We start from the raw sequence: 13,745 nt of genomic DNA, 5'->3' as shown, positions 1-13,745 counted from the left end.
ATGTGTCAGTGGGGTCCAGCACCGCCAGCTGTTCCCCTGCTGTGCAGCCGGCAACGTGTCCTGCAAAAGCCACGCAGACACTTGCTCTTGTACCTTCTGCTCCACATCCTGGTTCCAGTACCGTCAGCTGGTTCCGGGCAGAGCCTTTGGCTTAGGTGCCTCCCTCTGGGTATCCGAGTTCCACCAACGTCAGGTGGTCCTTGGTAGTGCTTTCAGGCACGGGTACCTCCTGCTTAGTAACCGGGTTCCAGTAACGTCAGCTGGTCCTCGGTAGTTCCATTGGCTCTTGGACCTTCGGCTACCCATCCGGGTTCCAGCACCGTCAGCTGGTTCTCGGCAGTGTCTTTTGCTCTTGTACCTTCTGCTCCCCATCCTGGTTCCAGTACCGTCAGCTGGTTCCGGGCAGAGCCTTTGGCTTAGGTGCCTCCCTCTGGGTATCCGAGTTCCACCAACGTCAGGTGGTCCTTGGTAGTGCTTTCAGGCACGGGTACCTCCTGCTTAGTAACCGGGTTCCAGTAACGTCAGCTGGTCCTCGGTAGTTCCATTGGCTCTTGGACCTTCGGGTAGCCATCCGAGTTCCAGTTCCATCAGCTGGTTCTCGGCATTTTCTCAGCCTTCTTGTACCTTCTGCTACATTTCCAAGTTCAAGAGACTAAACACGATGACCCGGAAGAACACCCCTAAGATGACGACGACACCAGAGACGACAACCACCGTGATGACGACGACCCTGGAGACGATGACCCTGAAGACCACCCCGATGACGACGACCCCGGAGACCACCCCGATGACGACGACCCCGGAGACGACGACCCTGGAGACGATGACGACCTGGAAGACCGAGAAGCAGAAGAACAAGAGGCTGCAGAACAAAGAGCAGAAGGACATTAAGCATAACACAAAATATCAGAGCAAAAAAATATTATGTAAATTATAAGCAGAAGAAGACTAAGCAGTGTATGGGGGTGAGTCCGTTCCTCCTCGTGGTGCCCCTGGATAAAGCCTGATGCTGCAGGCCAAACTGAACGCGGACAAATGTAACTGGTTTGTGACAGGCAGAACGGAAGGTGTAATCTTCAAACTTTTATAGATAACAACTACGGGAATGCCTGTCACAAATAAGAATATGATGAAGAAGTTGAATATGATGAAGATAATAGTAAAATAAAAAGAATATGAACAATGTAACCCAAAAAATAATAGGTAGAAGATGAAGAAGAAGATGAATAAGGTGAAGAAGTTGATGTCAAAGAAGCTGATGATGAGGATAATTAAGAAGAAAGCGTGGGAGAAGTAAAAAAGAAGGTGAAGGGCGTGGAAGTAGTGAAACATCAATATCTGACATAAAAAAAAAAAAAAATAACATAGTCAAATTCTTTCTAACGCCGAACTTCATAAAAAAAAATTAAAAATCCTGCTATTCTATTACATTGGGCTAAACCTCTGTCCCTTTAATATCTCCGCCACGTCCCCCAATACATCCTACATTATTCTTAGTTGTTTTCCTTCATGTAGAATGAACCTACAAGTTTATAAAGGGTTTATTTTAATTCCGATATTTTCGTCCCATTGACTTGCATTGGGATCGGGTATCGGTATCGGATTGGATCCGATATTTTGACGGTATCGGCCGATACTTTCCGATACCGATACTTTCCGATATCGGAAAGTATCGCTCAACACTACTTATAACCAGCTGAGGTAAGAGTTTTTTGAATGCCGTACCTTTTCATTTTCTCTTATGGCAGGGATTTCCGGAATCTCCCTCAACGCTAGAGGGATCAAAACAAAACCCAGGAGGTTGGCGCTGTTTGAGTTTATGTACACCTTGTCGGCATCTGTTTTTTTCTTACAGGAATGCAACATTCCACATTCCTTAAATTATAATAAGTATGAAACAGATTGGTCACATGGACCCTCAGTGTGGTCAGGATCTAATGAATCCAGGTCAGCAGGGGTCGCCATTCTTTTTAAAGGTAATGTTTTTATTGACTCTGTGCAGGAGGTTTTACCAGGCAGGATTTTATTGGTTAAAGCTTTTATTGATGGTTTTAAATGGCAGTTTTTAAATTTTTATGGATCTACTGACAAAAATGAAAGAGCAAAAATGTTAGAAATGTTACCCCTTTTTATCAATGACTCTGATCCTCTTATTTTAGCAGGTGATTTTAATTGTATTATGGGTGGGGAGAAAAGATTCTCCAATGCAGTGAGTAGCAACTATGACAAAACCTCTTTTATGCTCAAAAATGTTGTACAGGATTTTAAACTTACTGATTGTTTTAAGGAATGCAATACGAACCTCCCTGCTGAAGAGTGGGTAACCTGGAGCAATGTGAACTGCAGCTCCAGAATTGATTTTATTTTTTGTTCTTATTCCATACTGCCTTTTAAATGTGAGCTTTTAACCAATGTTTTTTCAGACCACAAACTTTTACTTTTTAATGTTAAATATGATGATTTTAAGAAAAAAGGTAAAAGTGCCTGGAAGCTAAATATCTCTCTTTTAGATGATCCAGAAATTTTAACTGGTTTTAAGGAATTTTATACAAATTGCAAGCAAACTAGAAATCCCCATACCCCTATGAGTAGGTGGTGGGAAAAAATGAAGAAAAATATTAAAGATTTCTTCATTAAAGCCGGAATACAAAAAGCTAAAGAAAAGAGAGAGATTTACAACCTCCTAAATACCCGTCTGCAAACCCTCTATAAACTGCGAGAACACGACATAGATGTAGATAAAGATATAATTAATCTTAAAACTGAAATATCAAGATGCTTGGAACAAAGGGGGAAGCAATTAATCTTCCACTCTAAAGTCCAGCATGTAGAAGAAAATGAAACCTGTTCCCGGTATTTCTTTAAAAATATGGTTGGGAAAAGGGTATTTATTAATTCTTTGGAGGGAGAAAATGAAATAGAGGGTATTTTAAATAAAGTCCACCAATTTTATGCTGACCTTTTTAATACAAAAATTATAGACAGTAGTTTTATGGAAAGCTCTATGGAGGAAATCACTACCATTTTAGACCCAGTGTCACAAAATTTTTTATTGCAGGATCTGAGCGAGGAAGAGGTGGCTGAAACAATTAAAAGTTTTAAAACAGGAAAAGTCCCCGGGCCAGACGGTATTCCTATAGAATTTTATTCCACATTTTATGAGCTTTTACAAGAAGATCTTTTAATTATTTTAAGTGAGGTTTTTAATACAAAAACTCTCCCCACCTCTTGGAAAAAGGGTGAGGTCTCCCTTATACATAAGAAAGGGGACAAAACGGACATAAAAAATTGGAGACCAATAACCCTTTTAAACTGTGACTATAAAATAATGGCCAAAATTTGTGCAAACAGACTCAAAAAAGTGGTGGGAAACATAGTACATCCTAACCAGGTCTGTGGTATACCAGAGAGAAGCACATGGGAAAACCTAAATCTTATCAAAGACATAATTGATGACACTAAATCAAGGGGAGGTGGAGTGGCGGTCTTATCCCTTGATTTTGAAAAAGCCTTTGATAGAGTATCTCACGAGTTCCTTTTTAATGTTTTAAGTAAAATGGGTATACCAGAGGGGTTTTTATTGTCACTTAAGGCATTTTATAAAGACTGCACAAGCAAGATCGTCGTAAATGGTTTTAAAACAAAAGACGTGGTTTTAAAATCTGGGGTTAAGCAGGGTTGTCCCCTGTCCCCACTTTTATTTATTTGTGCCCTTGAGCCCCTGCTATGTACCCTGAGGAGGGATAAACAAATCCGGGGAATCCCACTGCCTGGTGGAGGGGGTCTGGAGGCAAAAGTCACAGGTTATATGGATGATGTAGCCATAATATGCAGGGATTCCCCTTCTATACAAAAAGCCTTAAGGCAGGTGGAGTTTTTCTGCTGTGGGTCTGGTTTTAAGTTAAATTTTAACAAAAGTTCTATTTTAAAGGTTGGCAATGTGGTTTTAACAGATATCCAAGTCCCGGAGAGGGACTCTGTTCAAATTTTAGGTATAATTTTTAATGAAGAAAATAAAGGCACAGAAAGCTGGAATATGGTGGCTCAAAAGGTAAATCAGAAATTGTGCATGTGGAATTTGAGAAAATTGACTATGGAGGGGAAAATTTTAATCATTAAAATGGTCATTCTGCCGCTTTTATTATATTTAAGCCTGGTCTTCCCTCCTCCAAACGGTATTTTTAACAAAATAATCAAAGCTTGTTTTACCTTTTATTGGAGTTCCAAGATGGAAAAACTAAAGAGAGAGCTGGTGGTAAAATCCAAAGGTAATGGTGGCAAAGATTTCCCAGATTTTAGAGCTTTTGTTTTAATCCGTTTCTTTGTCCTGTGTTTTAATTCCCTTTTTAAAAATAGTTATTGGTCATATTTTATCCGTTTTAACATTGGTTTTTTTATGAGGCGCCTTGGGTGGTTTGAAACAGTTTTAAATTCCCCATATGCTTTTAATACACCCGAAAATTATAAAATTTTAGGTACCATTGTTAATACATATGACCTAAAGGGTATAAACACAGAGGCCCTAGGGGATAGCAAAAAGATCTTAAAGGGCCTCAAAGGAAAAGAACAAGTGACACAGATTGGAAATTTTAATGATCCTAAGTGTTTAGAGATTTGGAAAAATGTTAATGCCTCTTACCTTTTTAATTCCCAGAAGGACCTGGCCTGGAGCTGTGTGCATGATTGTCTTCCATGCCGGGCATTCCAGCACAGAAGGAGATTCGTGAGATCCGCCAAATGCCCAAGAGAGGACTGCCAAGGAGAAGAAACAGTGCTACACATTCTTTGGACTTGTCAATTCACAAGACAAATATGGACAAAAATGTTTCCCTTGCTCCAGAAAGTGACTGGTTTGAAAGACTTAAGTTTTGAGACTGTTTTATTTGGTGACATGGAATGCCCCAACGCAAGTAAGAGGATCATTGCATGGAAGACAATCAGCACCATCAAAGAAGCTCTATGGAAGGCCAGGAACATCCTTCTTTTTAAACATGATGTTTTATCTGTGAAAGACGTTTTATCATTGGCTTTTAGTGAGATGTATATTTATTATTTATTGGACAAGAAAAAGAATCTTTTACTGTCAAAGCAATGGATGGTAGAAGAGTGGAATACCATAATTTGAATACCACCATTAATGCATATTATTGGCCAATGCCTGTACATTACTTGTCTTGTTTGCATGTAACTTAAAAAATTTCTGTTTTTGATCAAAATGTTACAAATGCTTCAAAAATGTAAAATACTGTACATATACGTCTTTTATCTGTAATTGCTTTTAAAACATTAATAAACGGGTGTACCTAAAGTTGGGTACATCCAAGTTAAAAAAAATCTGTTCTTATCAGTTTAATATCTGATACGTCCCCTATTTGGGGACCATATATTAAATGGATTTTTGGAACAGGGAGATGGAAGAAGAGCTTGCTCTGTCCACTCCACGCATTGACCCGTTATTGCAGTATCTCCGGGACCAGTGCACTCCTTCTCTGATCCAGTTTCTAAAAACAGATTGAATTGAAATCAGCGTGAGTTGTCTTTTAACCCTTTATGTGAATTGATTTCAGGGTCAAAGAAGCACTTTTCTCAGGCCAAGTGTAGCATTTTGTTTGATTTCTCCTGGCCAATTGCAACATTTTCTGCGCCTTGCCTGGCCTTGCTTTCACCTATGTCTGTCAAACATTGCATTGCATTCAATATGCAATCAATCAATCAATCAATCAATCAATTTGTCTTTACTGGTTGCTGCAACAGGTGTGTTAAGATTTAGGCCTTTCTTACAGTGTTGCAAATATACTGTGTCGGCTACCAAACTAGGCCCCTGTTGTCTGTCAGCACTTGCTATTTAAATTGAAGTATCCAATGAGTAGTTCTGCCATACATACTGCATTTCTGACCGCAGGAATTCTTTTTTGAAACATTGTCTCCCTCTTGTGGACCACCGGCTTTTCAATGCGTTGTATTATATGCATTTTTAAAAGAAAAAAATAAGTAAAAATGGTGCCTGTGCTGATCTTGAATAGGCTTGTCTTGTCCATCTACACCTGTGTGTGTGAGCATTCTAATGCTTTTCACCAACCAGGTGCGCTGCCCGCAGTAGATAGAATCTTAGCACGGAACATTCATGTGCTGTCACAATGGGGCTGGCTGGAGGGTGTGGTCAAAGTAGGCGGAGTTATGCAGATTCAAAACGCGTCGTGCACAGCTTGAACAAACACTCACACACAGACAGACAGACACACACTCTCCGTCTCTCACACACAGACACACATACACAGCAGAACTGTCATTGACAGCAGAACTGTCATTGAGAAGGCCTCCAGAGTTTCTGAAAATGTCCTCCCTGCGGCGGCAATCTTTTGCTCTGTCTCCACAATGGGTATTGGTGGTAGGCCTTGGTGCGGCCCACGGGGCACAGCGGCTTCAGTATCGCTTCTCGGCCTCATGGCTAAGATCAAGTGTAGTGGCTTAATTGTTGCTGTGCTTGGTCTGGTCTAAGGTGTCTCGGGTACCCGTTCTCTCGGCTTTGGGGGATTGCCTTTGTAACAGAAGGCTTCACCCCCTTGCAGCTATAGGGAGACGGCTTAGTCCCGGGACAACGAGAGGCGATCACCCACCTGGCACTGTTGTGCTGAAGGTTTCCTGATCGTGTTTGGAGCTTTGAAGATGGAGTCGATTCCAGAATATGCCCGAGAGCGGAATGCTGTTCGTTTTATTATGGACGAGTCAGTGCGCAGTGAGAAAGGTTTGAGATTTCTAACAATGGAGCTTCTTCTCGGTCTTTTCCAAATACCGAAAGAAAAGGTACTTACGGTGATGGACTATCCCAAGAAAGGTTATTATGACGTTACTCTGGTAGATGAAAAAGCCTATTCTGATTTTGCGGATCATTATGAAAAGGTTAAACGGAATGCTCTGCTGACTGGAGTGAGTGTCATACCTCACTTCAGGAGACGTAACAAACTGATTATAGTTAAAATGTACTCTGGCTTAGTGGAGGAGGAAGATATCAAGACTTTCTTAAGTATGTATTGCTTGGAAGTTAAAGGTGAAGGGAAAATTCTTAATGAATTTGGTTTTTGGACTGGAAAAAGAAAATTTATGTGTAAAATGAAAAATAATCCGGAAAAACCTGGTGAATATGTGCTACCACCAGCGAGATTTAAGCTTGGTAGAGTGACCGGAGACTTGTTTTTTGCTGAAATGGGAACTTTCTGCAGAAATTGTAAAGAGTATGGTCATGATAGAATTAATTGTGAGAAAACCATGTGCTCAAAGTGTGGTGAACAAGGTCATGTCTTTTCAGAATGTCTAAAAGAAAAATTATGCAATTTATGTAGAAGTCCTGGGCACGTGTTCCAGGACTGTCCTAAAAGGAAAAAAGAAGATAAGCAAGAGCAAACCCCTGTGAGTGAGAGTAATGTGGAAGAACCAAGCCCTAAAGTAAAAAGAACTCCAAGAAAGGTTGAGGTGCCTCTGCCACCGGTAAAGGTAATTCCTGCAAAGGAAGAACCTGAGGTAGAGGGTATGGAAACAACAAGTGGAGATTATGAATATCTCAAAACTAAGGTTATTACAAGTATGAAGGCAAATTTTAATCGGTTTGTAGACACGTATAAGATACCTAAATGGCTAATTGATAAAGTCAAGTCTGAAAGGGGACATATATCCCCAGAAGATATGGCTCTTATTATTGAGCATGCAAAGAAGGGAGGAATGCACTAATTTGTTGTTATTTCTGTGTACATGTATTTGTTTTCTGTTTTAATTAGTTTAATAAATTTAATATGGCTGAAATATGATGAATGACGTACGACTTGGTGAGTAACTTTAACCATGTCGCGTCTCTCTGACGCAGCCATTAAAAAAAAAAAAAAAAAAAAAAAATCTGTTCTTATCAGTTTAATATCTGATACGTCCCCTATTTGGGGACCATATATTAAATGGATTTTTGGAACAGGGAGATGGAAGAAGAGCTTGCTCTGTCCACTCCACGCATTGACCCGTTATTGCAGTATCTCCGGGACCAGTGCACTCCTTCTCTGATCCAGTTTCTAAAAACAGATTGAATTGAAATCAGCGTGAGTTGTCTTTTAACCCTTTATGTGAATTGATTTCAGGGTCAAAGAAGCACTTTTCTCAGGCCAAGTGTAGCATTTTGTTTGATTTCTCCTGGCCAATTGCAACATTTTCTGCGCCTTGCCTGGCCTTGCTTTCACCTATGTCTGTCAAACATTGCATTGCATTCAATATGCAATCAATCAATCAATCAATCAATCAATTTGTCTTTACTGGTTGCTGCAACAGGTGTGTTAAGATTTAGGCCTTTCTTACAGTGTTGCAAATATACTGTGTCGGCTACCAAACTAGGCCCCTGTTGTCTGTCAGCACTTGCTATTTAAATTGAAGTATCCAATGAGTAGTTCTGCCATACATACTGCATTTCTGACCGCAGGAATTCTTTTTTGAAACATTGTCTCCCTCTTGTGGACCACCGGCTTTTCAATGCGTTGTATTATATGCATTTTTAAAAGAAAAAAATAAGTAAAAATGGTGCCTGTGCTGATCTTGAATAGGCTTGTCTTGTCCATCTACACCTGTGTGTGTGAGCATTCTAATGCTTTTCACCAACCAGGTGCGCTGCCCGCAGTAGATAGAATCTTAGCACGGAACATTCATGTGCTGTCACAATGGGGCTGGCTGGAGGGTGTGGTCAAAGTAGGCGGAGTTATGCAGATTCAAAACGCGTCGTGCACAGCTTGAACAAACACTCACACACAGACAGACAGACACACACTCTCCGTCTCTCACACACAGACACACATACACAGCAGAACTGTCATTGACAGCAGAACTGTCATTGAGAAGGCCTCCAGAGTTTCTGAAAATGTCCTCCCTGCGGCGGCAATCTTTTGCTCTGTCTCCACAATGGGTATTGGTGGTAGGCCTTGGTGCGGCCCACGGGGCACAGCGGCTTCAGTATCGCTTCTCGGCCTCATGGCTAAGATCAAGTGTAGTGGCTTAATTGTTGCTGTGCTTGGTCTGGTCTAAGGTGTCTGGGGTACCCGGTTCGTCGGCCTTGGGGGATTGTCCTTACTTAACGGTGGGGACTTCTCCCCCTTGCTGCTATAGGCGTCCGGCTTAGTCCCCAGACAACGAGGAGTGATCGCGTCTTGTTTTCAGGGAGACCTGAATCAATAAGGGCGTTCCTTTTTGCTGAGCGTTTAAACGCTTAGTGGGCAGTGTAGGTTCTCGGGGTACCCCCTTCTTGGTCTTGGGGTCGAGTCTTGCCTCTGGTGGGATTCGGTCCCTTGTTACTATTAGGAAGGGGCTTAGTCCCTGAGAGCCGAAAATGCCGTTCTCTTTTGGATTTGCAGTGGGGGAGACTCCTCTGCGACAATCCATTAGGATCGAGGTGGATGAATGCCAGCGCCATGAAAAGAACTTACACTATATAGTGAATGAGGTTCTTTTTGGGTTCTTCCTCCTAGAGAGAAATAAAATCCTGTGTCTGTACGACCAGGAGTTCCGTGGCCGGTATACCATCTCGTTTACGGCCAAATCGTGCTGTGAGAACATCCATGCAGCATTGATGGGTGCGGACAAGGACAGTGATGTACTGAATGGACTAAGGTTCGATTTTCTGTATGGCGAAGAAGAAGTACCATTGGTGCTCTTCATGTACAGTCCATTTGTCTCCGAGGGCGATATCGAAACCTTTTTGAGGCGTTACTGCAGGTCAGTGCGCTTCTCACATGAGATCCTCAACTCCCAACGCTTCTGGAATGGGAAGAGGAAATATCTCGTGAAATTCCATATGGAACGTGATAACATTGGGGGCTTATGCCATCCGCCTGCCACTTTCGCGATTGGTAGTGTCAGGGGGTTCCTACGCTACCCAGGAATGCCCTTGCGATGCCGAAACTGCCAAGAATATGGGCATACACGAGAAAGTTGCGTAAACGCTCATGTAGTCCTCTGCAACAAATGCGGTAAGAGTGGGCACACCTCCGCCATGTGTGACTCTGACATCGTATGTAATCTATGTGGGAAGGCCGGTCACGCTTTCAGAAATTGTCCGAGCAAAAGGACAAGAGCTGATGGTCCATCTAAGTCAGGCCAACGGACTATCACCGAAGGGAGTATGGCGACACCTGCCCCTGGACCTGGGTTGGCGCACGCTGACGGGTCCGGACCAGGCCCTTCTGTAGTCCCGCCGGAAAACTTGCCGGTGGATTCTCAGAGGGATGGTCGTAGGGGCTCCATAAATCCTCCTGTGGATTCCCAAAATGTGGAATTGATCGACGTAGTGGCTCTAGATGTTACAGTCCCCCAGAGTCAAAAGGAGAAAAGGGCCTCGGTCAGCATGAATGCACCCCCGGCATTGTGCGGAGCCGAGGAGACCTCTAGTACCTCGATGGAAAAGGAAAATCCCAGTTTCGCCCTACCGTTAACGGGAAACTCGGGTAAAGGCAAGCGGGGTACGAATCCTTATCGATCAGCCAGTGCGGAAAATCGGAGGGAAACCACTAGGGCGCGAAATAAAAAAGATCCTAAAACCACATCGGATCGTAAGCCATGTACCAGAAGTCGCAGTAATTCCTTGACCAGATCGAGAGCGGAGAATGACCAGAGGGATGACATCATAGACCAGACCTCCAGGATGACAGCAAACCAGACCTCCATGATGACAGCAGATGTAGATGAACCAGAGAATATGGACTCCTCGCAGCATCTGAAAAGACAGAGAGATGAAATAAAGCAGCCTAAGGTTCAGAGGAAATTGGGATGTCGAAGTACTGGAGAGGAGCCAAGAGAGGATGCCACCTTTCTTCCTGCCTCGGATCCAAGTAATATTCGACAATTCCTGACCCCTGGAGAGGTGGAGGAGGAGACTCTGCAAACAGGTTTTTTTCCTTCAATAAGTTCTGATTCCTCTTAAATGTCTGCTCCCATAAAGACTGCCTCACTAAATGTGAGGTCCCTAAAGAGCCCTATACGCAGGGCTGCTTTATTTTCTTATTTAGAGACACTTGACTTTGATTTTTTATTCTTACAAGAATGTGGCATACAGTGCAACTTAAATTACAAGGACTTAAAAGAAGATTGGACACTGGGCACTTCCGTGTGGTCTGGTGCCAATGATTGCCGAGCTGCTGGAATTGGACTTCTCTGCCGTGGTCATTCTACCATCATCCAGTCCGTGACTGAGATTATGCCGGGTAGAGCTATCTTAGTCCATCTCAGTTTCAAAGGACTTCCTATGCGTATATTAAATGTATATGCTCCTCCTGGAAAGCAGGAGAGAGCTGAATTATTGGAAATGTTGCCTTTATTTTGTGTTGGGTCAACCCCCCTGTTGGTTGGAGGAGACTTCAATTGCACGCGGGAGGGGGAATGTCGACAGGGTGGGGACGTGAATCGTAAGGACCGTACCACCTATTTATTAAAAAGTCTGATTGATGATTTTAAGTTGCAAGATTGTTGGAAGGTGCTCATGCCGGCGGACCCGGGGGTTACATGGTCCAATGGTAGAGTTTCTTCTAGGATTGATTTTATGTTTGCGTCAACTGGTTTTAAGCCCCAAAAATGCTCTCTTTTATCTAATTTATTTTCAGATCATAAGGTTTTATCTGTGGAGCTGGAGCTGGAGGGGGAACAAAAAACCTCCAGAGGCCCATGGAGATTAAATATAACTCTCCTAGAGGACCCTGAGATCCAGGAAAGGTTTGTGCACGTGTACCGACACTGGCAATCCAAAAGAGACCCCAGGGCCTCTATGCTAGGTTGGTGGGAGAGTATAAAACCTAAAATTAAATTTTTCTTTATTAAGGAGGGGAAAAATAAAGCTAAACAGAAAAAGCAGTGGTTCTATGTTTTAAATATGAAATTACAAGTACTGTTTAAATTAAAAGAAGTCGGGGTTGATGTAGATGATGATATTGCAAATTTAAAGTCTGAAATAAAAAGTGCCTTGGATGAGAAAGGAAAACAAATAATTTTTAACTCCCATGTACAGCATCTGGAGGAAGGAGAAAAATGTTCCCGTTTCTTCTTCAAAAAGGTAATGGGGAGGAGGGATGCAATTTTAAATCTGGAGGGTGAAACTAATACTGTGGGAATGCTAGATAAAGCCTTTCATTTTTATCAACACCTTTTTAATACCAAAGTGATAGACCCTTCATTTTTAGATTATGCTATTAATTCCCTTGATTTTAAGTTGGATTCTTTGGACCAAAGTATTTTATCCAGTAATCTTACCAGTGAGGAACTTTTAAGGGGTTTTAGAAGCTTCTCCAATGGGAAAGCTCCCGGAGAGGATGGTTTACCCATTGAGTTTTATCTGACCTTTTGGGGGATTTTAAAAGAGGATATGTTTTTATTGTTCAAAGAAGCTTTTAATACTAAGGAATTACCCCCTTCTTGGAGGAGAGGTCTGGTGTCTCTAATATACAAAAAAGGAGACAGGAGCCAACTTAAAAATTGGCGGCCTATTACACTTTTAAATATTGATTATAAAATTTTAGCCAAACTCATGGCGCTTCGTTTAAAACCTTTTATTTCAAAATTAATTCACCCTAACCAAGTGTGTGGAGTCCCCGGTAGAACGATAGCGGAGCCTCTCAATATAATTAGAGATGCTATATGGGATTTTAAAGAGAGAGGTCAAGGTCTTGCCATTTTATCTTTGGATTTCGAAAAGGCCTTTGACAGGGTGTCACACGATTTCCTTTTTATGGTTCTTAAAAAAATGGCGTTTCCAGAGAAAATTTTAACCCGCATCATGCTTTTATATAATTCTTGTTTTAGTCAAATCTCCATAAATGGGTTTTTAACAAAGGGTTTTCCTCTGCTGTCTGGGGTAAAACAGGGGTGCCCTCTGTCTCCACTACTCTTTATCTGTGCGATGGAACCACTGCTAACTTTATTAAGGAAAGATAAAGTAATTAAAGGGGTACCTATTCCTGGAGGGAGGGGCATGCAAGTTAAAGTCTTAAGTTACATGGATGATGTCACCATATTATGCCCAGATTCCACCTCCCTCAGAAGGGTATTGAGAAATACTCAATTCTTTTGCGAAGCCTCTGGTTTTAAACTAAATGTGGACAAAAGTGATTGTTTTAATGTGGGTAGATGGGACTCTTCTATAACCCCTGGGATAGTGATTCAAACAAATCAGATTAAAATTTTAGGTATTGTTTTTAACCAAGCTAATGAAGGTACCCCTAATTGGGACTCCACTATAGACAAATTAGAGAAAAAGATCTCTCTCTGGAAATTAAGGAACCTCAGTATGGAAGGGAAAATTCTAATTATCAAGGCTGTTTTAATTCCCATTATGTTGTATGTTGCAATGGTTTTTCCCCCTTCCAATTTACAGATTAAGAAAGTAACCAGAATTGTTTTTATGTTTTTATGGGGTTCCAAAATGGAAAAATTAAAACGAGTTTTGATGTATAAAGACAAAATTAATGGGGGTAAAGATGTACCCAATTTTTTTACTTTCTTTTATATAAAATATTTCTGTTTCTGTTTTAAAGTTTTTAAATCTGATGGCATTTTTAGTTATTTTTTAAAATATGCAGCAGGAATGATTTTTAAAAGATGGTTCCGCTTACCTTTGGATTCTCCTGTGCTCCTATGTCCTCCTAAACAGTATGTAATACTTGAGAAAACGGTCAGGCTGTTAGGTCTCCAGGAATTGGAACCTGACATATTGGGAGATCAGAGGAAGGTATCAATGG

At 41.6% G+C, this 13,745-nt stretch overlaps 1 long non-coding RNA gene, 1 other non-coding gene and 2 pseudogenes across 2 annotated transcripts in view; 3 read left to right on the top strand and 1 right to left on the bottom strand.

The window, feature by feature from the left end:
* LOC143769239 (uncharacterized) overlaps positions 1–13,745 on the bottom strand; it is a 281,786-nt gene that overhangs the window by 188,871 nt on the left and 79,170 nt on the right. The gene's annotated exons all lie outside the window — the stretch shown is intronic.
* LOC143771284 (U2 spliceosomal RNA) lies at positions 5,272–5,487 on the top strand (annotated as a pseudogene).
* LOC143770814 (U2 spliceosomal RNA) lies at positions 6,429–6,571 on the top strand (annotated as a pseudogene).
* On the top strand, positions 7,844–8,040 carry LOC143770675 (U2 spliceosomal RNA). The gene has a single exon (XR_013214695.1). It is a non-coding gene; the product is annotated as a U2 spliceosomal RNA (small nuclear RNA).

Source organism: Ranitomeya variabilis, chromosome 4 (genome assembly GCF_051348905.1).
Source record: "Ranitomeya variabilis isolate aRanVar5 chromosome 4, aRanVar5.hap1, whole genome shotgun sequence".
NCBI classification, from domain to species: Eukaryota; Metazoa; Chordata; class Amphibia; order Anura; family Dendrobatidae; genus Ranitomeya; species Ranitomeya variabilis.
This window is presented reverse-complemented; position numbering and strand designations above follow the sequence as displayed.